The 27,625-nt window shown below is 43.5% G+C and overlaps 1 long non-coding RNA gene and 2 other non-coding genes across 5 annotated transcripts; 2 read left to right on the top strand and 1 right to left on the bottom strand.

The window, feature by feature from the left end:
* The first annotated feature begins 88 nt into the window (after positions 1-88).
* LOC119827257 lies at positions 89-23,412 on the top strand. 3 transcript variants are annotated; one of them, XR_005287576.1, is made up of 5 exons: positions 89-521; positions 5,409-6,992; positions 8,929-9,132; positions 21,213-21,447; positions 22,542-23,412. It is a non-coding gene; the product is annotated as an uncharacterized LOC119827257 (long non-coding RNA). The 3 variants fall into 3 exon arrangements; XR_005287575.1 differs by lacking the exon at positions 22,542-23,412 and having other exon boundaries at positions 21,213-22,269; XR_005287574.1 differs by lacking the exons at positions 21,213-21,447; positions 22,542-23,412 and having other exon boundaries at positions 8,929-10,595.
* Positions 17,470-17,602, top strand: LOC119806076. Its single transcript, XR_005284113.1, has one exon. It is a non-coding gene; the product is annotated as a small nucleolar RNA SNORA70 (small nucleolar RNA).
* LOC119806101 lies at positions 21,142-21,269 on the bottom strand. Its single transcript, XR_005284133.1, has one exon.
* Positions 23,413-27,625: the final 4,213 nt, after the last annotated feature.

The raw sequence follows: 27,625 nt of genomic DNA, 5'->3' as shown, positions 1-27,625 counted from the left end.
GCCTCCTGGGCTCTGGGGGAAGGGCCCGGCCCGCCTCCTGTACCTCCGCCCTCTGATGTGTCCCCCAACCCCCGCCATCCATCCTGGGTGAGTCAGGCTTGTCCACCTGGGGACAGCGCTGGGAGGTGAGGCCGAGGGCGAATGGCTCTGCAGGACGGGAGGTGCAAGGCAGGTAGGCGACCGGTTGTCCCTCAGAGCGCCCTCCACACAGGAAACAAAAGCAAAAGGAGGTCGGCTCCCTTACTCTCTCCCCGCGGCACAAGTTACAGTCCTCGCGGGTGGGGGTCCAATAGACAGGCTCTCCACTGTTTCTTTTTATCGACGCGGTCTAGGGAGTGGCTTGGGGTTTCCAGAGGCAGGATTGGGACCCGGAAACTCCACCTCGATCTTGACCAAATCTTTTCTGGTTTGGCGATACCTAGATACTAGGAAGGCCTCTCCCGGGGCACCGGCTTCAAGGAGTTCAAATGCACCTCCTTAAATCTGTGCTGAGAGCGAAACCACTGAAAGCTACACCCAAGGTTGGTTTCTGCCTTTCTTTTTCCTGCATTATTGTCTTACAGTTACAGTGTAGGGGGAGGGGGATTCTCTGTCAGGGAGTTTATTGCCTGGGGAGCCAAAACCAATAGGAATTATGTCTCCCCTGCTAAGGTATTTGATACCCAGGGCTATTTTGTTTTTTATTTAGTCTAAAATTTGTGAACAGAAGACACTCGTTCCATCTGTTTCATATTGACCACTTGATGAAATCTTTACTCTGAGAATGGAAGTTTTCCTCCTCGCGTTAAAAATGTTGAACACGTGACAGAGGTCTGAGTCCACCCCAGGCTGAATGCTAGCTTGATCTGTGGAAGGACTGTGTGGTCCACCCTGATCCAGAGCCTCTTCTAGAGTGGTGCTAAGTATTTCCTTGGCGTCTTCTGAGGATGGGAGAGTACAGTGATTTCTCTCTTTCTCGGCAGCAGCTGCTACTGCCCTCCGTTTCTGCCTGGTCTGGGTGCCTCTCCTTTATCTTGAATCCGTTTGCATGCTGTGATTTATCTACAGGATCTGTCTTTGTAGCATCAGGCGCCCTCATATCTCAGCGCGGCTTGTTGCAGCTGCCCCTCCCCACCTTTCCCCAACTGCCAGCGCAAATGCCAGCGTCAGCATCCTCCCGTGACAGCCACATTTCTAGCGATAAACTCCATTTTCTCCCTCCCTGGCATTTGACACCTTTCTCCTGTTCTCATCTCTTACTCGGCTTTGTTTTGCAGTTCTGGATCCTTTACTAAGAATATCTCGAGAATGTCGGTCCTACAATTGTCAACACGCTTTGACATGGACATCTTCTAGCCCCCACCCCAGGAGTGGGGATCAAACCCAGGGCCTCATTCCTGCTAGGCACTGTCACTACTACAGACCATTCTCAGTGATTGCCCGATAGGCCACATCTAAAGTGCTTGACTTAAAATCCCAACAGTATCCTGGTACTTTTCCATGAATGACTTGGAATCTCTGGCTTTAAATTATCTAGGTCAGAAAGAAGGACTGCCTATTTGGAGCAGTTTCTAGAATGGAAATCCAGTAGTGGGTTGCCATGGAGAAACCGTTCCCACTGATGTCTCCATATAACACTGAGACCCCTACAGTAATCATTCAAGCCAATGTTCTCTGCTCAACTTTGGCTCATCGTTATTTGCTGGTGTTGGGGCTCAATGGGATTCGCAAGTGTGGAAGGGGACCAACTGGAAATCTGGGGGGGCCAGGCAGGAGAAACCCTCTTTGGTGACTTGCACACGTATATATGTTGAGATGCACAAGTGGCCAAGACGTAGAATGAGGGTCCCAACTTCCAATACTTTAAGATAAGAGAGAGAGGGGAGGGGCAGAAGTTAAAAGTTTGACATTATTCACCTTCAGTTGTAGGTAGAATTACTAGGTCTGCAGTTGGTTTGGTTTCTGGATACCCAAGTGGTTTAGTGTCTTCTTGTCTTAAGGTAAGGGGGTGGTTAGCTGGAAGGCTCTACATCTTATATAAGGGCACCTCCCTGCTTTCCTCATATTTAGCTCATTGTTTCCAATGGTATTTATTTCTTGGCTACATTGCTGGGCACTGTTAGAAGTGGGTATATAGAAAGAAGAATGTTGAGATATATATGGAATTCTGTGTTGGTATTAAAAGACCAGAGAAATGACATGGGTTTGCATGCTACCTGATTTAGGAGCAGCGTGTACCATAAGCTGGGGTCCAGGGGTTACAGGAAGGAAGAGCTCAGGCTTGGCTCAGTGAGTGACCACTTGCATTTTAAAAAAGTAAGCGAGACCTTTAAGACAGAAGACACTTTTGGGCAGAGAGCTCTGGCTTTGGTCAAATATTTTGGGGAACTAGCTGCAAATATAGCTGCTTGGCTTTAAGGTAGAGGGAGTGCAGATGTGTAGGAAGGTGGAGGCCAGAGGAGGGAGAGTTAGGGGGAGGGGATAGACAACCCCTATCCCCAAGGCAGAGAGCCTTTTAAGAATTTCCAAGAGTTGCAACCAGATCAGATTTGCACTTTAGAAAGATCTGAGAGTAAACACTAATTTAGAATTATGGTTAAAAAGCACATGTATCAGAATGAATAAAAAAGGACACAATGCACAGCTGAATTTAACCAAACTGAAGACTGCATTGGAAATATTAAAATGTAAAAAGAAATACCTCTTAAAATACAGGAATTTCAAAATAAATAAATACATAAGCCTTCTGCATGCCTTTAATCCTAACACCCAGAAGGAAGAGGCAGATGGATCTCAGTGAATTAATTCCAGGTCAGCCTGGAATACATAGCAGAATTCTAGACCTTCCAGGGATATATAAAAGAAAGAAAAGGAGGAAGGGAGAGAGGGAGGGAGGGAGAGATGGAGGGAAGGAGGGAAGAAGGGAGGGGGGATGGAGGAATTGCAGGATGTAAAAATAAAATATTTCTTTAAAGGAAAAAAATGAGTCGGGTGGTGGTGGTACAAACCTTTAATCCCAATACTCAGGAGGTTGAGGCATGTAGATTTCTAAATTTGAGGCCAGCCTTGTCTACAGAGTGAGTTTCAGGATAACTAGGGTTACACAGAGAAACCCTGTCTTGAAAAACAAAGAAAGAGAGGGAGGGAGGGAGGGAGGGAGGGAGGGAGGGAGGGAGGGAGGGAGGGAGGGAGGGAGGGAGGGAGGGAGAGAGGGAGGGAGGGAGGAATGTACTGTGTGTTGGGGGTTAGATTTGAGGGCTACTTGAGTGCAGTGTGACCTTACTGTTTCTTATTACCTTAATTATCTTACAATCATTTGACTATATGAGAATGTTATTCTTTCATTTGAAAACCACATTTAAGAGCAACAAAGTAACAAGGCTGTATATGTCGGTGCACCTCTTTAATCCAGGGAGCAGGAGCAGGGGAATGCGAATTGTGAGTTGAGACCATCCTGGGCTAAACAGCCAGACCACCTTTCCAAAGGGATAAAGAAGACCAGGGCGGGGGGGGGGGGTGTTAAGCTTCCCCAGGAGGAAGCATCCAGATGCTGCTGAGATGCCCAGGAAAGAGGCGAAAAAGGTTTGAGTTCAGCAGAAGCTGAGAAAGGTGGACAGATGGATTTAAGAGATACTTAGAAGGTGAATTTAATAGGACCTGGCACCAGAGTCGATCAGGGGATGATGAACAAGCTTGGCAAGCTCCTGAGTAGCTGAGAGATGGTTGGCACCATCTCTCCGCTTGGAGAGAAAATAGAGAAAAGGTAGTTTGTGGAAATACATAAGGATGGTGAATTCAACTCAGGGCATATTAAATTTGAAGGGCCATAAAAATAGAAACATCTAGAAGATAGCTGGCAATATAAATTTAGGTCACCAAAGGTATGACATTCACATCCATAAATGGTCATTTAAACCACAGGAGAGAAAATTGGTTAACAAGATACAGGCAGGAGGGCAGGAGCAAGAGGCCAAAATGGCAATTCCCATAGAGGAATAGGAAAAGCCTCCTGTGGGGACTTGGAAGGGACCTGGAGAGGGAGAGGAACACCTGTGTCTCACAAGAGCCAGAGCAGGAGGGACAGCTTTCTGGAGACAGTGCCAAGGCTGATAAGAAAGGAAATAGAACCAGAGCTGGCAGGTCACTGGGGCTGATCTGGAACAGTGCCAGAATAGTGTAGGGACAGGAACAGGTCACAGAAACCTGAGGGGTGGGTGGGGTCAGAGAGTGTTGGGAGAACTGACCTACTCACCCCTGGAGAAAAGGAAAAGGCAGATGTAGGTACAGAGAGCATCATCAAATCACGGAACTGAGGTTTTCGTCCTCTAGGACAGGATATGATCTTGCATATGTGCTGAGGGAAAAAAGCCAAGGGAGGCTAAGCGAAGATCTAGAGACAGTGAATAATTGATGCAGTAGGAAGTGGGGGTGGCATTGGAGTCCAGAGTTCAGGGGAAGGAGAGAACCATGCTCCCCCATCGAGAACAGATAGAGGAGAAGGGGCGTAGCTCAATGGCAGGGCCGTTGTCTGGCATGCCAGAGCCCTTGACTCCATCCCCACCCAGCCTGGGTATAAAAGAGAAGAAAAGAGAAACAAGGGAAGGAGGTATTGCGTTTGGCGGCTCGGGATGTCACTTAGTTGGTAGAACGCTTGCATACATAGCATGCATAGGGAGTTTGAGACCCAGCACTGTATAATCCAGGCATAAACTTAGCATGATATGTGCCTGTAAACCCAGTACTGTGGAAGTGGGGACAGGAGGATCAAAAAGTCAAAGTTATCCTTGGCTATGTAAAGAGTCTGAGGCCAGCCTGGGCTACATAACTGAGTGGGAGGCATCTATGTCTCTTCTCCTGCCATGCCCCCAGCCTTTATTTATTTGTCAAATATTTATTGAGGGTCTACCAGATGTATTTATTGGGGAGCTGAGAGTATAATGGTGAATACAGCAGGCAGAACCTTTATTCTCCAGAAACTCAGACTTCAGTGGGAAAGAGAATGGCAATATACATAAAACAGACGGAAAAGCCCACTATTGGAAGTGCTCAGATACAAAAGTCAGCTGGTAAAGTGCCAAACAAGGGCTAACAGGGAAAGACAGTCAGAGAAATAGGCAGAGACCACTTGATGGGGAGGGAGGAGGAGCAGGCTGGAAGAGCACTCCCCATCATGGAGATCTCTGGGTGTCTCTGCCTTTGTGCCCCAAGTCATATATACACACACAGGAGTTAACTCTCTTGCAACATTAGAACTTAGACACTGGAAACGGCAGTATTGACAAAGCTCCCCCCCCTCCCTTGGAGTCTTTGGGGACATCTTTCTTTTCCTCTCCTAGCCTTGGGAATGGCTGTCATTTGATCGATTAAATGGGGAAACGGAGAAGTTCAAGAATGTCTTTTTATTGCCTTCCCTTCTCTCTTCATTCCAGCCGGCTTGAATTTCCTTCAAGATTTGACTCAGCTATCACCAACTCAAAGGATCTACCCACACCCTCTGTCCCAGCGTTCTCTATCTTTAATGATATATTAGGCTTGTGGTATTGGCTGACTACAGTGTAAGAACTAACCATGGTTAGCAATACCTTAAGACTTGTTTGGTTTTGCATATTTTCTTTTACAATTTATACTTCTACTTGTATAAGTCATATAACATTGATTCATGTATTGGGCAGTTTTTTGTTGCTATAACAAAAATCTCTAAGAAAATAACTAAAGAGAGGAAAGGTTCGATTTTGGTTTGTGGTCCATGGCTGCCTGGGCCTCTGGCTTTGGGCCTGAGGCAGGGCTGAGTGTCAAGATGGAAAGCCCATTATGGTGCAAATCTGGTTACAATAAATTAGAATTTTAATGTTAGCAACTTCTTGTCTTTATTGATTACATGGCGAGCACATGAATGCCACGGGCTTTTATTTTTAAGTGAAGCTATGGTGGTGACATCTTAGTCACCAACTAAACATGATATTAAAATTTGATATTTATATACTACGGTTGGCACGTATCTGGGGAGAACTGAGGATACTAATTTAGCATGCTATTAATAAGTCTGGCAGCTCAAAAATCCCTGGCAAACACACTTAGGCAGATAATTGGATTTCCCCCAAATTTCAAAGGCTAATTTCTTTTTTCAAGATTTAATATTTTTATTGTCTTGGAGAATTTCATGCAATATATTTGGATCATACTCATTCCCTACCCCTCTTCTCCCCTTAACTCTTCACAGACGCATACCCACCTCCCCATTCCTACCTCTCTTCCCCTCTTCTTAAATTTTTATCCTTAAAAGCTAATTTCTTACCACATATCAACTGTTATGTTGGGGTAGTTGAGGTATTGACTACAGTCTTTATTGCTATATAATTATAAACGGGTGCTCTTTTTTTTTCAATGAGGGTGGTCAGTGAGAGAAGGTTAACCTGGATAAAGCCACTTACTACCACCTGCTGACCTGAGTTCAGTTCCCCAGACCCTCATAGGAAAAGGAAGCAATTGATTCCCCAAAGTTATCCTCTGGCCCATGCACTGAGCTTCACAGGGGAGTTACAGGGTTAAGTATAGTCAACAAACAGAAATACAGCAAGACCACTGAGAAGCTGCCTGGCATTCGTATGTACATCCACTAGGACCTGGCTCAGCAGAGAGTGACAGAAACCAATGGTGACATTAAAATAGCATCCTCTTTCCCACAGATCCATGGGCAGTCCAGAGCTGGTACGGAAGCAGTTGTCATTTACCCAGACTCCTGCTATTTTGAGTTCTGTCTGTTCTCAAAGTGGGGTTTCTATGCGAGGGCCTAACTGGCTGTCACAGCATGGGTCACCGTATCCATACTCCAGCTGGTAGGAGGAAAGGGAGGCAGAGCAGAGGACAAAGCTGATGTCTGGAAGAAGTCGCACACAGTCAGACGTAACGGTGCATGCTTATAACCTTGACTCCTGGGAGACTGAGACAGGAAAATGGCGATTTTAGGCTGGACTAGAACACACACCAAGATCTACCAAAGCCTGGGATATGAAGTAAGACCATGTCTCAAATATATTAAATGTATATATACATATGCTATGTATAAGATTTTATATATATATAAAAGATATGTAAATTTGTTTTAAATTTTATTATTTCTGTGTGTGTAGAAATGGATATATGTATGTGCACATACGTGTGTGTGCATGTGCATGCATGCCATAGTGTGTCAGTTACATACATGGTTCCCTCGTTCTACCTTTACCTGTGTTTCAGGGCTCAAACTGAGCCCCAGGGATTAAACGAGGGTTGCCAGGCTTGCGTGACAAGCAACCAAGCCATCTCGTCAGTCCCGAAAGATGCTTTACAAAATAAATAAAAATGAAAAAAATAGTTGCATACAATACTGCTGATTACATTCCAATGTTCAGAGTGTAATCTCACGGCCACGTGTAGGTGGGGACGAAGGCTAAGAAGAAGATCCCTTTGTTCTGGGTAGGCATGCCCTCACTTAAAAACAAGAAGTGTATTATTTCAAGACTGGCTTTACCACCTGAAGCACTATAGGCCTCTTGGGCATGTCAAGTCTTTACTGAATGACATCATCTTGAATATTTCAGATCTTTTATCCCTCTAGGGCCCAGACACCTAAACATCAGTCACAACCTCTCTGCCATAGTATCGACTCCTATACACTTACTTTACCCATAGGTAGTGGCACAACCCTTAAACTTTAAGTTTCTGTGCCAGGCACCTACCATCACATGCCCAATGTGCCACTTTCTCAGGGAGAATCTCTGCAGCCGTGTGCAGAGTCAGAATTCTTGGGTGACATTTCCCCTCTACTTATACAGATGAGAAACCAGGTCAGTGTCTGACCCAGGCTAAGTCAAATAAAATCTTATCCCAGATTTTAAAAATCAGAACCAAGGGGAGAAGTTTTAGTTCCTCTGTGAGACAGAAGACCTGTGTCATCAGCGCATTGCTGGTGGGGAAGAATCCTTTGGAAAATAATGGGGCCTCTCTCCAGAGACTCAAATGGCATAGCAGCTGCACTCCTGGGTCTATGGGTTAGTCAGTCAGTGTTAGTCAGCTAGTTAGGGTTAACCAGCTGGTTAGTTAGAGTTTACTCCTTACTTTATCTATTTAGTTGGCTTTGCGTATTTATATGCACAAGCATTTGTAGGCAGGATGTTCATGTACTTGTGTGTAGGTGGAGGCCCAGGGTTGATGCTGAGTGTCTTCCTTAACCTCTCTTCACCTTCCTTTTTGAGACTGGGTCTCTCAGGAAACCTGGAGCTTGCTGATTTGGCTAAATATGCTGGTTAGCAAGCCCCAGGGACCCTACTGGCGCCAGCTCCTCAGCACTAAGGTTACAGCATGTGTCTCTGCACCTGATGCCACTTTCCCGTGGTGCTGGGGATTGAACTCATGTCCTCACGCTTCTGCAGCAATCACTTTCCTGAATGAGCCACCTTCCCAGCCCCCGGTTAGAGTTTGTCTGTGGCTCACAGTTTCTGCGGTCTCAGCCCTAGGTCAGTCAGTTGGCCCTGGTGCCTTTGGGCCTGTGGTGAGGTGGTGTGCCGTGATGTCAGCTGTGTAGAGGAGCAGGCTCACCTCAGGGTGAGCAGGAAGCAGAGAGCTGTTCTCAAGGGCACACTCCCGGTGACCTTCACCCCTCCAAGGTTCCACCAGCTCCCGATAGTGACAGTGCCAAGGCAGGGAGTGTGACTGATTTCCAGAGACAGTTTTCAGATACTATTATATACGAACAGTATATACTTTAGATATATATCATTATATCCAAACTGTGGTATGGATTCCTTATACCAGTGGTTCTCAACATTCCTAATGCTGTGACTCTTTAATATAGTCCCTCATGTTGTGGTGACCACCAACCATAAATTATTTTCATTGCTAATCCATGACTGTAATTTTGCTACTGTTATGATTTGTAATGTAAATATCTGTGTTTTCCGATGTTCTTAGGTGGTCCCTTTGAAAGGGTCGTTGGGATTCCCAAGGAGGTCGTGACTCACAGATTGAAGCCCACTGCCTTAAACACACTACGACATGGAGGGAACCTGAAGAAAACATTCTAGGTGAAAGAAGAAATCTCATACAACCACACATTATAGGGTTCCTGTTAAATGATGTGTGGGAAACAAATCCCTTAACAGGGGTAGATTTCTGGTGAGTTAGAAGGGTGAGGAGGAGTAAGAGGTTCTAACAGCTTGTGGCCAAGTTTCTCCACTACCTAGCCTTAAGAAACTCCCGCCATATTAAGGAAAACTAAATAGGCCACATGCACAAACACGCACAAGTCCATAACTTCAATTTATTATAATTTATTATTTGTGCTTTGTGAGCATTGGTGTTTTGCTTGCATGTATGTCTGTGTGACAGTGTCAGATCCTTTGTAACAGGAGTTACAGACAGTTGTGACCTGTCATGTGGCTGCTGGGATTGAACATGGGTCCTCTGGAAGAGCAGTCTTAATTGCTGAGACATCTCTCCACTCCCCCATAACTTCATCACACATGCTGTTTTGAACTACAAATTGGTAAATAAGTATTAAGGGGTTTTGTTGTTGTTTGTTTTGTTTCTCTGTGTAGCCCTGGCTATCCTAGAACACACTCTATAGACCAGGCTGACCTCAGACTCATAGAGATCCACCTGCCTCTGCCTCCTGAGTACTGGGATTAAAGGTATGCTCCATCACCACCCGGCAAAATATTGATTTTTTAATGTAAAAGCAGGCATGTGTATGCCCATTGCCAATTGCATGTTCAGGGGTCTTCAATGTTATTAGTATCACGTTCTTCCTACCCCACAGTAAGCATATATATATATGTGTATATATACATATATGTGTACATATACACATATGTACACATATATATGTATATATATATTTATGTGTGTAATATTTTTATTTATTGTTTGGGAATTTCACATCCTGAACTCCAACCACATTTACTTCCCAGTCCTCCCAGATCCACATTGTCACCTTTGTGACCTCCCCCAGAAGAGGAAGAGGAGGAAGAGAAGAAGGAGCAATCTAATTTGTGTTGTCTATATATTCACTGCAGCATGGGCAAACTCCCATGGCCAGCTCCTAAGCGTGATTGCTAGGATTTAACAGAAACTGTCCATCTATATTGGCTATGTACCTCCAGTTCCTCCTAAAGCCCTTGCAAACTCCGGAGTCTTTTGTCATTTCTCTATGACTTCTGGAGTCAGCAGGTGTGTCCTTTGTCATCCCTACTTAAGTCCCTTCCTGTCTTGTCTGAACTTGTGCCAATTCAGTGACTCAGAATAGACCTTTAGTAGGACTCAAAGATGAGCCAGTCACACCAGGAAGGCTGCGGACATGACTAGAGGGTTGGGCTGTCAACTGCCATCAACGAGTTGCTTTTCTTATTGCTGTGACTTAAGGGAGAAAGGATCAGGTCTGGCTGATAGTCTCAGGGAATATGGTTCGTCAGGTAAATGGAGGGTATCTCTCGGTAGTTGTGGGAGCTTCCAATGGTATCTCCTCCCCATATTTTAGTGGATTAGAAAGCAGGGAAGGGGAAACAGACAAGATCTCCTAAGTAAATTAGGAGCGTGGGGGGGGGGGGTGAAGGGGAGCGAGGAGGGGAATAAAAGGACCAGAAGCAGAGCCACGCCCAAGACCCATCCCCAGTGGCCGAAGTCCATAGGTCGGTCCCTAGCCCTGGGGGTTCACTAACCTCCCCAAACAGCAAACACCACGAGCCTGTGGGCCACGTTTCACAGTGGCATCATAGCGCCCGCTTCCACCTCTAGGGAGGGAAGAGGGGTCAAAGAATGAGTCCAGTTCCATGGTTAGCAATTAATTAAGTTTCCCAGTTGATGCCATGCAATGTGGACGGGGTCATGTCACACTCCTAGGGACAGAAATGCCACCTCTCTTTCAGACTTCACCCGAATTGTCTTTAATATGAGACTGTTTCTAAATCTGGGCACGGTGCACGCACCTGGTACCTCAGCAAAAGCAGGGGAATCAAGAACTCCAGGCCAGTTTTCTCTATATAACATGTTTAAGTCTAGCCTGGGCTACAAGAGACCCTAGCTCAAAATAGTTACATCAATAAAAAGACAACAAGAAGAAAAACCAAAACGACACAAAACAATCGTGTGGCTATTTTTAACAGTAGGATGGTGGGCGCTCAGCATTTGCTGGGTTCTGTGAGTCGGGGCAAGTCCTCAATTCTGAAGCGGAGTCTTGGGAACCCTGAATTGATAGCCGCACTGGGTAGTAAGAACCATGGGTAAGGCTCTGGGATTACCCATGCTGGTGTACGTGAGCTGAGTTCCAGATCTGCAGGGCTGTGCAAACTACAGGTCTAGAGAGAACTCAGTGTAACTGCCAGGCGCCCAGCTGGTGCTGAGGAAGTGTTGGAGCACGCCACAGCAGGGAGCACATTAAAGAACTTTTTTTTTTTTTTTTTTTTTTTTTGGCTTTTTGAGATGGGGTTTCTCTGTTGCTTTGGAGCCTGTCATGGAACTAGCTCTTATAGACCAGGCTGGTCTTGAACTTACAGAGATCCACCTGCCTCTGCCTCCAAGAACTAACTCTTGAATACTAAACAGAAGCAATTGTGTGACTAGGGACGTTTCTTCAAGTGAGATTGAAGAAGTGGATCTCAATGTATGGGTTTTTTACCCCTTTGGGAACTGAAGGATCCTTTCACAGGGGTTGCCGACCAGATACCCTGCATATCAGATGTTTACATCATTGTTCATGACAGTACAAAATTACAGTTAGGAAGTGGAAACAATAATAATTTTATGGTTGGGGTCACCACAACATGAGGAACTATATGAAAGGCTCTCAGCATTAGGAAGATTGAGAAGCGCTGAAGTACTGACTTTTTAGAAGGTGTATTTATTTTATGTATATGAATGTGTTGCCTCACATCTGTTGGCAGACCATGTACAAACCCCAGCCTACAGTCAGAAGAGGGTGTCACATCTCCGGGAACTGGAGTCACAGATGGGTTGTGAGCCACTCTGGTTGCTGGAAGCTGAACCCATGTCCTCTGCAAGTGCTCTTAATCCTTTGAGCCATCTCTCCAGTCCCAGGATGTACATTAAAAATTATTTATTTTGTGTGCAGGGGTGGTGTTCTCTGCTTCCTCCAACCCTGGGGATCAAACTCAGGTTCTCAGGGTTGGCAATGGGCACCTTTTCCTATTGAGCCATCTCTCCTGCCCTTGACATTTATTTAAAGTCTCTTGTTTTGTTTTGTTTTTGAGATGAGGTTTCTTTGTGTAACAGACCTAGCTGTCCTAAAACTTGCTTTGCAGCCCAGGCTGGCCTTGAATTCACCAAGATATGCCTACCTATACCTTCCTTGCAAGTGAGATTAATGGCACCAGGCTGAGCTAAGTCATTCTTAACTTTACAAATGCTACAAGGTATATAATAAACAACAATAGTAAAAACCACAAACAACTGTCTCTTCTTATTGTTCTACTGACCCCATCAAAGGTAATGAATCTGGTTTACAGGAAATTGTCTTGAGGTGTAGACCTGGCTGAAGGCTTTGTTAGCTGCTTGATTCAGTTTTCTCCCATCTGGAGCGAGCCTGCAGGGAACTTGAAACAAAATAGCCACTGCTGTGGAGTGCCCCGGCTTGGCCCTCTGAGGGTAACAAATTCTATTTCCTTCTATAGAAATGTTTTTTTACATCGATTCTTTTAGAGGAATTATTGTTTCCACACTTGCTCCTGTCCTCCTCTTCTACCTGGCTGCCCGTTATTCAATTTGTTAAATTTTGTTTCAGGCCAGGCTCCCAGACCCCACCCGACTGGACTAAAACTCAACGTGGAGGCATTCTTTTTAAAGTTCTATGCAACGAAACAGAATCTAGATTGCTCTCAGAACTTTTGAGACACCAGGAGAGATATAATAATAGCCAATTTTCCCAAAAGAACAATTCCACTTGGCATATAGTTTCCCCTGGGCTAACCTTCACCTCTCCCCTTGACCGAGAGTGGAAATAAGAGGATGTGAAACGATCCCTTGGTGGGTGGTGGGTTTTCTCTTATTTTGTTTCCCTGTTTCTGGTTGAAAGGAAAGTAACTTTAACATAACCCGCTCAGAGCTGGGGCTCTAGCGAGGTTGGTAGAGCGCTTTGAGTAGCGTGCCTCAGGTCCTGCCTCCGTCCCAAGCACCACATAGAGAACCATGCCTGTTGGCACATGTCTGTAGCCCCAACATTTAAGGAGTGGAGGCAGGGGGATCAGAGACTAACCTCCAGTCTCAGCTGCAGCATCCGGCACCGGGAGAAGCAGGTCAGCCAGATAAGAGACTCTGTGCACCAGGCCCTTTCTTTTAGTTCACATCCAGCTCCCAAATCGTGACACAAAGACTTATTATCAGTGTTGAATGCTTGGCCTAGCTTAGGCTCATCTCTGGCTAGCTCTTTTAACTTAAATCAACTTGCTTCTCTTTATCTCTCTTTTGCCTCAGGACGTTTTGCCTGTTCTTTCCGTATAACTTTCTTCCAGCACTCCTCTGTCTGACTGGCCAGCTTCTTGCCCTAGACTTGTCCCTCCTTCTCTCCTCACCCCCTCCCCCCCCGTTTCTCATCTTCTCAAGTCTAGCTGTCTCCTCCTATTTATTCTCTCTCCCTACAGGCCCTGCCTATCCCTTTTCTGCCTAGCTATTGGCCACTCATACTTTAATTAGACCAATCTGGTGCCTTAGGCAGGCAAGGCAAAACAAATGCAACACAGCTTTGTATAATTAAACAAATACATCATAAACAAAAGTAACACACCTTTTTACAGCTAAAGCAATATTCCGCAGTAACACATCTTTGCCCAGTTAAAATAATAATCCACAACAACCCTGTCTTTAAAAATGAATTAAACATCTCTGCTCCGCCCATTGCACTAAAACTCATGTTCTGCTTTACAGAGCAAAAGTATTGCCAGATTCTATAATTATAAATAAAGCCATTTAAGATATGCAAGCCAAACTGTTTAATTTTGGCCTTAAGACATCCTTCACTCCCTCATAGGAAGGACATTAGAAAATCATACCATGAATAGCACAGTGGCAGAAATACTTTAAAAACTTTAGAAAATGACATCTCTCTAGGGATGCCTTAGGGCATGGGCAGTCAAATGAAGGAACACTTTCAGAATTAAAGAAGGACAAAACATCAAACCAATTCATGAGTTACAACATAGACTAAATATTTGCAAAGTGACATTTTAAAATAGGTTTCTAAAACTAGTTATTTTTGGAGCCCGTCCTGGAACTAGCTCTTGTAGACCAGGCTAGCCTCGAACTCACAGAGATCCACCCGCCTCTGCCTCCTGAGTGCTGGGATTAAAGGCGTGCACCACCACCGTGCCAGCTACAGAGAAACCCTGTCTTGAAAAAAAAAACCCAAAAAACAAAAACAAAAAACTAGTTATTTTTTATTTCTGTGTAGGGTGTTTTGTGTATGTATACGCAAGCATGTTCTGTGTATGCAAGCATGCCTGGGTACCTGTGGAAGCCAGAAGGCCAGAAGTCCAGAAGGCCAGAAGAGCCGAGGTTACAGATGGCTGACAGTTGTAAGCCACCATGTAGGTACTGGGATTGGAACACCCCTCTTCTGGAAAGCAGCCATTGCTCTTAATGAATGCTGTACCAGCAATAAAGATTTTGAGAAGTTGAATCAGATATGGTAATGCACAACTTTAATCCCAGCACTCCGGAAGTAGAGGCAGGCAGAGTTCAGTGAGTTCGAGGCCAGCTTGGTATATACTGGGTTCCAGACCAGCCAGGGTTACATAGTGAGAAACTGTCTTAAAAAAAAAAAAAAGGTAAATACATAGTTAAAGTGTAAAAGAGGTAGTGAAGGCAAGAGAATATTGAATCTTCCTTTTGAGGCATAATATCCTTATTACTGGAACTTGATCTTAGTAAATGAGTTAAAAACATCTCACTATTTAAGGTGTTTTGTTTGTTTATATTTTGTTTGTTTGGGTAGTGCTGGGAATTGAACCCAAGAGATTGTACACATAAGCAAGTTTCTATCTCAGAGCCATATTCCCTACCGTAAACTTTTTTTTTTTTTAGAAAATTTGCTTTACCACCCGATTGAAGCAATAGTGTTTTTATGGTTATTTCACATGGAAACATGGAAATATTAATGACTTCACTGATTTACTTCATCAAATCATAATCGGAAGGACATAATGGCATTTTTCTCATCTTAAAAGATTCTGATCAGTCTTATCATGATGGGTTTTATAGACTTCCTTTTGTGCAAAAGATGATATCATGGGTTACCTTCCTAATATTTCAAAACTACATGAAACTGTTGATAACACCTCCAGAGAACTGTGAACATGAGTAAAATTATGCAATTTTTAGCTTGCTAACTGAACAACACTTTAGCTCAGCGAAAACGTTCCTAGAGACTATAACTAGTTCATTTATTTTAATTGCTAACTTAATTTCAGCAGTAACAATTTTATTTAGGAAATGATTTCATAGGGAGAAAGTAATAGGCAGCAGGAAGGAAAAAGTCGACTCTGTAGAAGCTAAGATTCTATTAGATTTAGACAGAGGCTGGAAAAATGGCTCAGCAGTTAAGAGTGCTCTTTCGGAGGACCTGGGTTCAAATCCCAGCGCCCTCGGTTTACAAAAGCCTGTAATTCCAGTCCTCAAGGATCCATCCTTTTCTGGATTCCTTGAGCATCAGGAACACACTTGGCGCACAGACATTAATGCAGATAAAATGCCCATAAACATAAAAAAAAAACAAAAAGATTTCATTAGTTACCAGGTTTATCATACTACTTAGTATTTTTTGGGTACAGTTCCTGTCCTAGGGAAAAAACTTGGCAACGTCTAGTGTAAGTTTCAAATTTCCATGATGAATTCCATATTCTCCATAGTATCTAGGACAGTGACTCCCAACCTGTGGTCATGACCTCTTTGGGGTCACAATTAGATATCCTTCATATCAGATATTCATATAATGATCCATAAAAGTGGAAAAACTACAGTTATGAAGTAGCAACAAAATAGTGAGGGGAGCCGGGCGGTGGTGGCGCACGCCTTTAATCCCAGCACTCGGGAGGCAGAGGCAGGCGGATCTCTGTGAGTTCGAGGCCATCCTGGTCTACAAGAGCTAGTTCCAGGACAGGCTCTAAAAAAAAGCTGCAGAGAAACCCTGTCTCGAAAAACCAAAAAAAGAAAAAAAAATAGTGAGGGGGGTCACCATAACACGAGGAACTGTGTTAAGGGGTCACAGTGTTAGGAATGTTGAGAACCACTGCTCTAGGACATTCGAGTGTTCTGACAGTGTTGCTATCCACGGGGTAGGATCATATATATATATATATATATATATATATATATATATAAAATATATTATATATATTACATATTATATATGTGTGTGTGTGTGTGTGTGTGTGTATCCACAAAGATATTTTATGCAGAGTGATGGTTGATAACCTGTATACACAAAAATTTCTATTGCTCAAGACAGAAGTAAAATACCCTCTTGGAGACAGGTAAATGATATAAACACGGAATTTACAAAGAAATAATGGGATGGAGGAGATGGCTCCGTGGATAAAGCACTTGTTATTCAAGTGTGAGGATCAATGTTTGAGTCCCAGAATCCACTTAAAAGTAGGCAGGTATAGAGGACATTGTATTCCCAGTACTTGAGAGTCAGAGACAGGGAGCCAAGGGCAAGCTGGCTAGTCAGCCGAACTGGTGAGCTCTGGATTCCATGAGAGACCCTCTTCAACAAATTAAGTGGAAAGCAATCAAGGAAAACCAACCAAACAACCACCCCCTTAAACCTTGTCTGTTTGGTTGTGAACCTAGTCTTTAATGGCTGAGCCATCTCTTAGCCCCATCTCAAATCTTAAAAATGGAAATCAGGTGTGTGCGCCAACCTATTAATGCAGAAGGGGACACTGGGTCCCCTGGAACTGGAGCTACAGGTAATCATGAGCCATCATGTGGATGTTGGGGATCGAACCCAGGTTCCCTGCAAGAGCAGTCAGAGCTCTTAGCTGCTGAGTCATCTCCCCAGCCACTTCATTTTTTTCTCTTACATAACGTATGTATGTATTTTTCCTTATATCCAGGTGTGCGTATGTAGGGATGGCATGCATGTAGGGATCAGAAGACAATTTCGATGAATCTGTTCTCTCCATTCTCTCTGTGGTTCCTCAGGATTATACTCAGATTATCTGGTTCAGCTGCAAAAGTGTCTTTACCCTCTGGGCCATCTTTCTGGCTATCTCTCTAGCTCAAGCTAGTAAAATACTGAGAGATTAGGAAGGACGTACCACATAGACCCTAGGTCTAAAAGGAGCGGCCATTTCCACAGCATTCTGGAGAGGCAGAACTACAGGGTTTGTGAAGAGGTTTGTAGCTGATTAGAGCTTGTGGAAAATTGGTGAGTGTGACACAGTTTGTCCCACTGTAATCTATAATTAGGTAATCAATTAACAATTAAAAAGCAGTGTTCCTCTGCGACCAGTCAAACTAATCAGGTTCCTTTTCTCAAGGGGACCGGGTGTGCAGTGGCTACCAGCAGCAGCCCCTTGGGAACGCATGCAGCCTCTTGCCTGTATGGGTTCTCTAAGGAACCCTGAAGGCCCATTTTGTTGGATATGCATGTCTGTGATCTCACACTGTCCCCAGTCTAAGCTCCAGACAGGTGAGTGGGATGCCTTTCGAAGCCCAAGGCGCAGTGGCCAAGTTTAAGTTCCCTGACTGACGGACAGAAGAATCCCATTTCAAAGGGGTGGGCTTCACCTACTGCAATGCTCACTACACTAGTCAAGTGTGCTGGTTTGAAAAAGAATGGCCCCCATAGGCTCATATACTTAATGTTCAGTCACCAGTGAATAGAACTTTCTGATAGCATTGGAAGAATTAGGACGTGTGGCCTTTGGAGGAAGTGTGTCGCTGGGGATGGGTTTTGAGGTTTTCAAAAGCCCACACCCAGTCCAATGTTTCTCTTTTTCTTTCTCTCAGCCTGTGGATCAGGATGTAGCTTCCTAGTGCTCTCCAGCACCATGGCTGCCATGCCTGCTGCCATGATGATAATAAACTAAGCCTCTGAAATTATAAGCAGGTCCCCCAATTAATTGTCTTCGATAAGACTTGCTTTGGTCATGATGTGTCATCACGGCAGCAGAACAGTGACTAAGGCACCAGGAAACTGCTCATCCTGAACGGAACTGGACCAAATATATCCCTAAGCATGTCCCCTCCAGTGGTGGGCCCTACACCTCTAAAAGCTTCCACTGGTCCTAACCCTGCCCCCCAATTATATTTATGAGTCAATCTTCCATTCAGACTAAAACTTTAAGAAATTAAAAGCAGTATTTTTAAAGATTTTCAGCAATATAAAAGTAATATATGAAAGTGCTCCAGGAGGTGGTGGCACATGCCTTTAATGCCAGCACTCGGGAGGCAGAGGCAGGCGGATCTCTTCAAGTTCAATGCCATCTGAGTTTCAGCCAGGGATACACAGAGAAACCCTGTCTTGAAAAAAAAATATTTTTAAAGTGCTATCACCATAATACCATAAAAATATTCGCTATCCTGGAAGAAAATAGACTCTTGTATATGCTTTTCTTTTAGTTTAAAATAAATATTCTCAGATATTTAAAGATAAATAAATGTGCATGTTTTTTTAAAATTTGTTTAACTTTATTTTGTGTGCATTGGTGTTAATCCCCTGGAACTGGAGTTGCAGACAGTGTGAGCTGCCATGTGGGTGCTGGGAATTGAACCTGGGGCCTCTGGAAGTGTAGTTAGCATCTTAACCTCTGAGCCATCTCCCTAGTTCCCAGTGTGCATGTTTTTTAACATTGCAAACAACATGCAATTCATTTAAACAAAACCAAATTTAAACCCAGGAGCAGTGTAAACCCTGCTGTTGTAAACAAAGACAGAGTTCACTACACACTTAAATTCCAGTCCTTTCTGATTATGGTATTTGATCTGATTGAGAAAAATGATGAAAGAAAAAAGAAATAGAGGGAGGAGGAAGTGGGGGAAGAGAGGAGGGGAGGGAAAGGAAGTATACGAGCTGGTCAGATTTGGGAATCTACTGTGGGATTAATTCTAAAAAGGTCTGGTGAGTTGAAACCTCAGTTCATTTGCCCAACCCATCTTTGAGGACCCATTTGATTTGGTCAGTTATTCATCTAGTACATAATATAACTGATCATAGACATGCATGCCATAGACATGTTAGCCCCTAGCAGTCATGCTTCCTACTGACCAAGGAAGCCCCCTCTTCCCACTGTGAGTGCCCTTTGCAAACTGGTGCTGTCTGAGGCCTTCAGTGGCAGTATGGAATAGAGGTCTGAAATATGGACAGTGTGTGCCAGACACTTGGAACCCCTGTAACCAAACTTGCCATAATCAACTCATAATGAATTCTGGCACAGATTTGGAGGTTTTAGGAGGGGTTGGCTGGCCCCATTGCCTTTAGGCCTGCGGTGAAGCAGCATATTGTGAGAGGGACATGTGGTGGAGCAAAGCAGTGTCAAATAGCAAAAGAAAGATCAGAAGGAAGAGACCAGGGTCCCACACCCTCTAATCCCAGACGGTGTCCACAGGGTCCCAGCTTCTGAAGCTTCTGCCACCTGCAAAGTGGGAACCAAGACTTTGGTGTCCTGCTTCCGCTTCTGAAGCGTGATAAAAGCAACTTGGGGGAGCAGGGGTTTTATGTGTGCTCACAGTTCCAGGTGACCATCCATTAGAGCAGAGAAGTCAAGGCATCAAGAACTTAAAACAGCTGGTTACATCACTATTGTTACATCCTTAGTGAAGAGAAAAGGGAAATCCATGCTTGCTTGCTTACTGCTTCTTGCCTGATACTTGTGCTCAGCTCCACTGTGCACTGCTCAGGACCCCCTGCCTAGGGAATGCTACCACTCACAGTGGGATGGGCCTTCCCACTTTAGTTAATTAAGACAGTCCCCCAGAGACATGCCCATAGACCAACTCAGAATAGGTAATTTCTCACTGAGACTCTTCCCAGGTGATTCTAAGTTGTGTCAGGTTGCCAAGTAGAAGTCACCACCACACGGATAGTCAAAAATTCAAATACTCATTTAACAGTAACAAGAATTCAAAGCCACAATTGACAGTATGCTATATCAGAGGAGGAGACACAGTATTAGGGCCTCAGGTCCTGCCACTCTCTACCACTTTCTCATTGAAGGCATGATGTTCCCTGTAGACAGAAGTTTCTGTCCTGCTCAGTCCTGCAGTCATTCAGTCCCAACAAAACACACAGAGGCTTATATTAATTATAAACTGGTTGGCTTATTAGCTCAGGCTTATTATTAACTAGCTCTTACAACTTAAATTAACCCATACTATGTTTAGCCACGTGGCTTGGTACCTTACTCAGTGAGGCATTCTTATCTTGCTTCCTCTGCATCTGGCTGGTGACTGCAGACTGAACCTTTCCTTTTCACGGAATTCTCCTATTCCGGTCGCCCCACCTACGCTTCCTGCCTGGGTACTGGCCAATCAGCATTTTATTAAACTGATACAGGGTGCAAGAGCATTATCCCACGGCAGTTCCCCATCTGTGAAATGGAGACAATAGTAGCTCTCTGTGCTAATCAAGATGGGGCCAAGTGAGTCTTGCCTCCTGGCACCAACACCTTTTTATAATCACCTTCTATACAGACTAGAGTTGACGCAATAAGCAACAAGCAGGAGGGATTTCTATAACTAGCCCATAAGAGACCTCATGCTTCCCACCTTGCTCTTTGCTTCATCTTGGATCACTTGTTTTAAGAAAGTGAACTGTCATATCACTAGGACAGCAACCTCATAGTGAAAACTAGATAAAATAAAGCTGGATCCTCAACACAACACAGTTCCTCCTTCCCAGGCACATGGCTGCCAAGCCTTCAAATGACTACTGTCTCAGACAATATAACTGTTACCTCCAAAGACATCCTGAGCCAAGCCACCTGGGTAAGCTGCTTCTAAGCCACCCAGAATGTTTAAGTCACTATATTTGGGGGGCAATTTGTTATGCAGTTATAGCTAGCCGGTGCTCTTTATTTTAATACATGTGGTCTTTGCTTTCTTTAGCTGCTCATCTAACAAAAGGTGATAGAGAAGGCGAGGTCATGGGGTCACATTTTTTAATTTATTTTTTAATGTTGGGTAGTATTGTCAGCCCTGTGGTTTTCTCCAATAAGGGCTGTTCTCTCCACCCTTTTGTCTAGGAGGAGTGTATCAGCAAAGTCTTGCTTCATCAGACTCAGCCTTCTTGGTCCTCCAGCACATTTTTGGGAAAGAGGAGGAATGCTGAGGCTATAAACGAAAGCATCAGTTTGTACATGTAGGGACATAAGGATGCTCACGGTGGGAAGATGCAGGTTTTCATTTGTCGTCAGAAGGAAGCACAGGATTGCTGCTAGAGGAACTGATGGAAGGCATGCACAACACTACTAATCATTGGTGAGTATACGATCTGGACATCTGGCTCTTGTCAACTCTCTGTGACCTAAGGCAGAAGTGATGAAAACGGTTCATGGAGAAAACCCAAGGGGAACGTTCCTCAGTGGCCTGGCTATCCCAGACCCTGGCAGGCAAGACATGGGTATGTTGACTGCTGAGTCCTTGTGTGGCCCCAGAGACTTGTCCTGAATCAGAGCAATGAGGGAATGGAGAAAAGACAAAATCAAGACATGGATGCCATAGGTTCAAGTGCACTGGACTCTCTGACAGAGAAGTACAGCACCTTGTATCTGCAGAGTGTTTATTATAGAGTTGAAGAAGGAGGCAGGGTTATTGCATGCAGCTCGAGGAGGTGGGGTTACTACATGGAGAAAACATGGGGGCAGGGTTATTATACACAGCTGGATCAAGGACACAGGCTTAGCTAATCTCAGTAGGAGCAGTCTCTGTAGGGCAATGGTCTTCAGGTTGTAAAGAGCTGAGGGGAGAAAGCTAACATGGACATTTTCTGCACACACTGTCTATCAATACCCACTTTTGGACCCTGAGGAAGGATTTGCTATCTTCTCTGAAGCTCACCCCAGGAGGAAGGCTTTACTATTTCCCTTTGGGCCCATGTCAACCACACACATTTGCCGGAACCTCACACACTCAGGGCTTCCTCCACTCCTCACAGTGGCCCCTGCTTACTTCTTTGTATTGTATTGCTGATATTTAATCGCTTTGACCAACATAAAATCCAGCTTTGAGGAGGTCAACCTATGTTAACTCTGTAAGGATAAATCAAACACGAGTGTGGATGGCTGAGCCCGTCTCTTTAGAAACCACATCTTCTGGGACTTGTTTTTTTTTTTTTTTTTTTTTTTTTTTTTTTTTTTTTTTTTTTTTTTTAGAGATTAAAGGCATTTTTTCCTTAAATAGTCTTTGTTTTCTAGTACCTAAAACACAGTACACCTTCTAATCTCTCTCTATCATCTGTCTCCAGCCACCCACGTACATTCACATGATTGTAAAAGAAAAATAGAGCTGGGGATAGGGTTCACTGGACAAAAGCATTTGCGATGCATTCCTGACAACCTGACCTTAATCCCCAGCACTCATGTAAAAAGCTGGCTGTAGTAGGGACATCTATAATCCCGGAACTTCTGAAGAGGAGAGAAGAAGTGGAAACGAGAAAATCATCCTGAAGCTCATGGGCCAGCAAACCTAGAATGTGCTGCAAAATGCTGAGACCCTGCCTCAACAAGGTGACAGGAGAAGACTCAGTCAGTTTTCCGAGTGCCTGAAGGGTCTGTGTCTTGCCTCATGCCTGCCTGTGCACCTTTCACTGAGGCAAGGGTGATTCCCAGCTTCCTGTGAACCTTACAGACAGTATTCTATAGATGACTCTTTTCTTCCCTTTTGTACAGGAAGGATGGCACAGGGTACATGGTGTCTTACATGGCTTCCTATAGTACATTGTTGTTAAGTGCTTACTAAATATGATTAGAACATGTGTTTTGTAAGTCAGAGTAGGTTTATGTTCTAACTATGCATCTTGTTTATTTGCCTAATGTGCCCCACTAATGGTAGTCTTATTTCTAATATTATTACTGTTTTAGCTCCAGCAATATTTGTTGGGCTAAGGAGAACTAGCAAGGGTTTTGGTTTTGAATGGGACTAGGAGTTGACAGAGGATGCAGCTGCATCAGAAAGAACGAGAATCCCAAGACCAAGCCATATAAACCGCAGCAACAACAATGGATGCCACTATGTACTTTTTATACACATGCTCATTTACAATATTTATTTTATACATATACACAACATTACAGGATGTGTTGAGCAAGAACTAAGTCAGGCCAGGTATGGTGCACACATCTGTAATTTAGCACTCAGGAGGCTGAGGCAAGAGTTTTGAGTTTGAAGGCAACTTAGGTTACATCATGAGATGCCCCCTTCACCACCACCACCACCACCATCACCACCACCACCACCACCACCACCACCAACAACAACAAGAACAACAACAACAACAACAACAACAACAGCAGTTAGGTTTGCTTGCCCAGCTGTTCATACAGCTAAAGATTCTCCCTGACATAATCCAATGTTTATTAGTGTTTTAGTGACACACGTGATTCTCTTAGACTTGCTGGGTGAACTCCAAAGGACTTTGCTAAAACATGAGTGACACAGCACATGACAGGAACTGGACAAAGGCTCTAAGACATTTGCCCTTGAGTCCTAGATGTTTGGTGGTATTGCTCCTCTCTTCTCTGCCCTTCACTTGTCTCTTCTCTCAAGAAATCTAAACATAATTAGATGATCTCTGATTTCTAAAGAAAGATACCTTCACTTAGAGTTTTTGAGATAACCAAACAACACTAGGGCTGGTGCTGTGGAATAATCCTGTATATTGTGAAGATGTGTTATTCTTATTGGTTTAATAAACAGCTAACTGGCCAATAGCTAGGCAGGAATAAGTTAGGCAGGAGAGCCAGGCTGAGAGAATGCAGGGATGAAGAAGGGAGCACTGCCAGGAGATGCAGGGAGAAGCAGGATGAACATCCTGTGTTGAAAAAAGGTTACTGAGCTACATAGTAGAGTGTAGATAAGAAATATGGGTTAATTTAAGTTGTAAGAGCTAGTTAGTAACAAGCCTAAGCTATTGGTCAAGCAGTTATAATTAATAATAAGTCTCTACGTGGTTCTTTGGGAGCTGGCAGGTCCCAAAAAAGTCACTACAGGCTGGGGATTCAGCTTAGTTGGTAGAGTGCTTGCCTGGCAATACGAGGTCTGGGCATCTTGGTGTGATGTCACACACCTGTGATTTCAGCACTTGGGAGATAGAGCAGGAGACTCAGGTGATCCACCTGCTATAGAGGAAATTTTAGGCCATTCTGGTGTACACGAAACCTTCCCTAGCCCAAGCAAACAAGCAAGCAAATCAAATCCCAGTAGAGCAATTAAAAAAAAAACAAATTCTACCTACAATGTTTTTATGATTTGTACACAATATTCCATACCCATTTTTAAGACAAGTGTGTTTGTTGGGGTCATTTGTCACATTTTCAGCACCATGCTGACTCAGTGCATTCTCATCTCTGGGATTGGTTGCGGGCTCTTTCAAGTCAGACCCCTACCCAAGACCCAGGGTCACCACTGTTTGCTTTTGCTACTAAAGATTAGTTTTGTGTTTCTTAAAATTTCATATAAGCAGGATCATGCTCTGTATTTTGTGATTTATCCACATTTTCCAGAAATCTATAGTTGATGATTGCTGAGTTGGGCTGGGTATAGCCAAACAACCTGTTTATCTACCACCTCTTGAGGAACTCCAGCTGTTTCCATTGTTTGGCTATTATGAGTACCATTATGAATAAAGCTATCATTTTGACAGATTTTTTTTGATAGAAACATGCTTTTTCTTTTCTTATACAATTACTTTTGTGTGTAATTATTGAGTCATATGGAAGTATATTTTTAACTTTATAAGAAGTTGCCAATCTGTGTTCCAGAGTCTCACCAATAACACATCAGTGACACATTGTATTCTCAGGAACAACTGACATGGTCAGTCTTTCTAATTTTCCATTTCCCCCAAGACTACCAATACTGACCTTCATTTCATGTGCATTTGGCCAACATGTATCATTGTTATAATGTGAATGTTCACACATTTTGACCATTGATTTTGTTTTTACAAGTGGTTCAGGATTTCTTATTCCTAGTCTGTGGTTGCATCTTTAAATTTCTCCTGTTGTCCTAGGTACATTTTTGTTGTTGTGGCAAACACTCTGTTCAAAATCATCTTAGGAGAGTAAGGATTTATTGGACTTAAAACTCCAGGTGATAGTCCTTTATTAAGCTGAAGACGGACGTGTAAAAAAAAATCCCACACTAGCTCAGAATTGAGTATAATAGAGGGTTATTTATTTAGGAGTAGGATCACAGATTACAGTCCTCTACTCAAATGAGGAACAGCAACCAAATCCCACAGTCAGAAGCGAGGCCAGATGCATACTTTACCTCAGCATTGATAGTATAAGAGGCCAAGCCCAGGTGAGCAGGTAACTTAAAGACTACTGGCTGTAAGAATTCCTACAGCACCTTCCCCTTTTGTTCAAATAAGAAAGTTCTAACCTAATATAAAATTATATACAATAAGAACAACCAGCATAAACAATATCAAGCAAGAAACATGATAAATGTTTTAATAATTATCCTAGCCTAATGAGTTTAAGTCTTGTATAATAAATAACTTAGCCAGTCATGAGAGGAAAGTAACTACAACCATCTAGTCTTCAACCCCATTGAAGACCCGAGAAGGGAAATAATATTACTTGAATAAGCAGGAAGTGCAATCAAGCAACTTCCAAAATATGCAACAAATGACAGAGACAACTGGCTACTTGGGCAATCACCCAAAGTCTCATTTGCAACATTGGAGCAACCAACTTTGACTAAGGCCTAGAGTAACTGACAGACCATTTTCAGTGGCAGGAAATTTTTCAAAACCATCTTACCCTGTCTTGGCAAGATTTGGCAGACTTTTTATTGTATCTTGCTGTCCTGTCCAGAAATTGTGCATTTTGTCAGTGGTTGATGTATGGACTGTTCCTTGCCCAAAGGCCAGTTTTGCCAAGAAGAAAACAAGCTCCAAGTGGAGTGTCTTCGGTGCTAAACATTCTCTCTGGAATAGATCCGTACTGCCAGGAGCAATCGTGTCTCACTTCAACAGAGCCCTAAGTTATTTAAATGCAATATTCTACAGCTCTTTGAATAGGTTGAAGATTACCTATCTATGCAGAATACAATCTCTATTTATCTAAAGAACCTGATTAGTCTAACTATAAGTATGACAAACATGAATGACTATTGTCCTATGATTCTCAATACCTATATAACTTAAAGACTAAGACTTCATATTAGAATATTAAACAATCTTTAAGCAACTGTGCAACAAAAGAGGACAATGATCTCAAAATGTAAACAATATATAAGTATCTTGATCAAAAGTAGAAGTGTATATTGCAATATGATAAATATATCCTAAAGTTGTATCAACATACAAAATGTCTTAAGCAGAGGTAGAAGCTTCTTTATTAACCAATGGTAATAAACCATATTCACAGCATATAGAGGTGAATCCCACATCAACAAACCATTACTATTGTTGCTATGGTTTTGAGACAGGCGTTCACTACAGAGGCTGGTTTTGAACTCACGATACAGCCTACTCACTCAATCTCCTTCCTACATGCTGGTCCTATAGGCATACATCAGGCCCCATTTCTGTCCTCCTCCTTCCCATTTCGCGTTAACTATGCTGGTCTTGAACTCCTGATGATTCAGTCTCTATATCCCAAGTGCTGAGATTACAGGGTATGGTCATCAGATGAGGCACAATATGTCAAAATCCTTCACACCAACTGGTGAATATCTGCTTCTGCTGGCCCAGGTAAGACTGGTAGACTGGGAAGAGGACACATGAAATGTTGAAAATTGCAGTAATCTAAGATTGAGGGGTAGAATTAATGGCAAAGGAAAAGAAGTTGGAAAGATGAACAAAATGCAAACATAATTCACAGGCATCGGTAGATGAAGAAGCCAGGGTGATGAGTGAGCTAAACAGAGGAGATTTTACATCACTCACTCAGAGGACTGGGCCATCAAGAAGAGAGAAGAGATTGCAGAGTGGTCCTTGTGCATCAGAGCTCATCATCTGGTGACACGGATGATGACATCTGGTGACAGTGGCTGATTGTAGTGCACATGAGACTAAGGTGGGAGTGAAGTGATTGCCACCCAAATGTAAGACATGTATGTTTATCTTGGTGTAGAAACGGTATTTAGTAGGCATAGAGATTTACTATGTAAAGTTTCTACGCCCATGAGAAAATAATCCTGTGACTACTGTCCCAGGAAGAAAGTGAGCCATGACAGAGCTAAGGAAGAGAGATGACAGAGCTATGGGTCACTGTCCTGCTCCAGGGCTGGCTGCCAAGGACAGTGGCCAGCAGGCTGTGTCATCAGACCCCAGGGAGTATGCCGCTTTGAGTAACTTTTTATGCGAATAGATTTTAAAGCACTAAAGAGTGGCACAAGCCCACAAAATACCTTATAGGGTTAGGTAGTTTTCATCTTTAAAAAGAATGCAAGGAAGTTTTAAATTTTGCCTTTTCTTTTCCGAGTA

The sequence above is a fragment of the Arvicola amphibius genome, chromosome 1 (genome assembly GCF_903992535.2).
Source record: "Arvicola amphibius chromosome 1, mArvAmp1.2, whole genome shotgun sequence".
NCBI classification, from domain to species: Eukaryota; Metazoa; Chordata; class Mammalia; order Rodentia; family Cricetidae; genus Arvicola; species Arvicola amphibius.
This window is presented reverse-complemented; position numbering and strand designations above follow the sequence as displayed.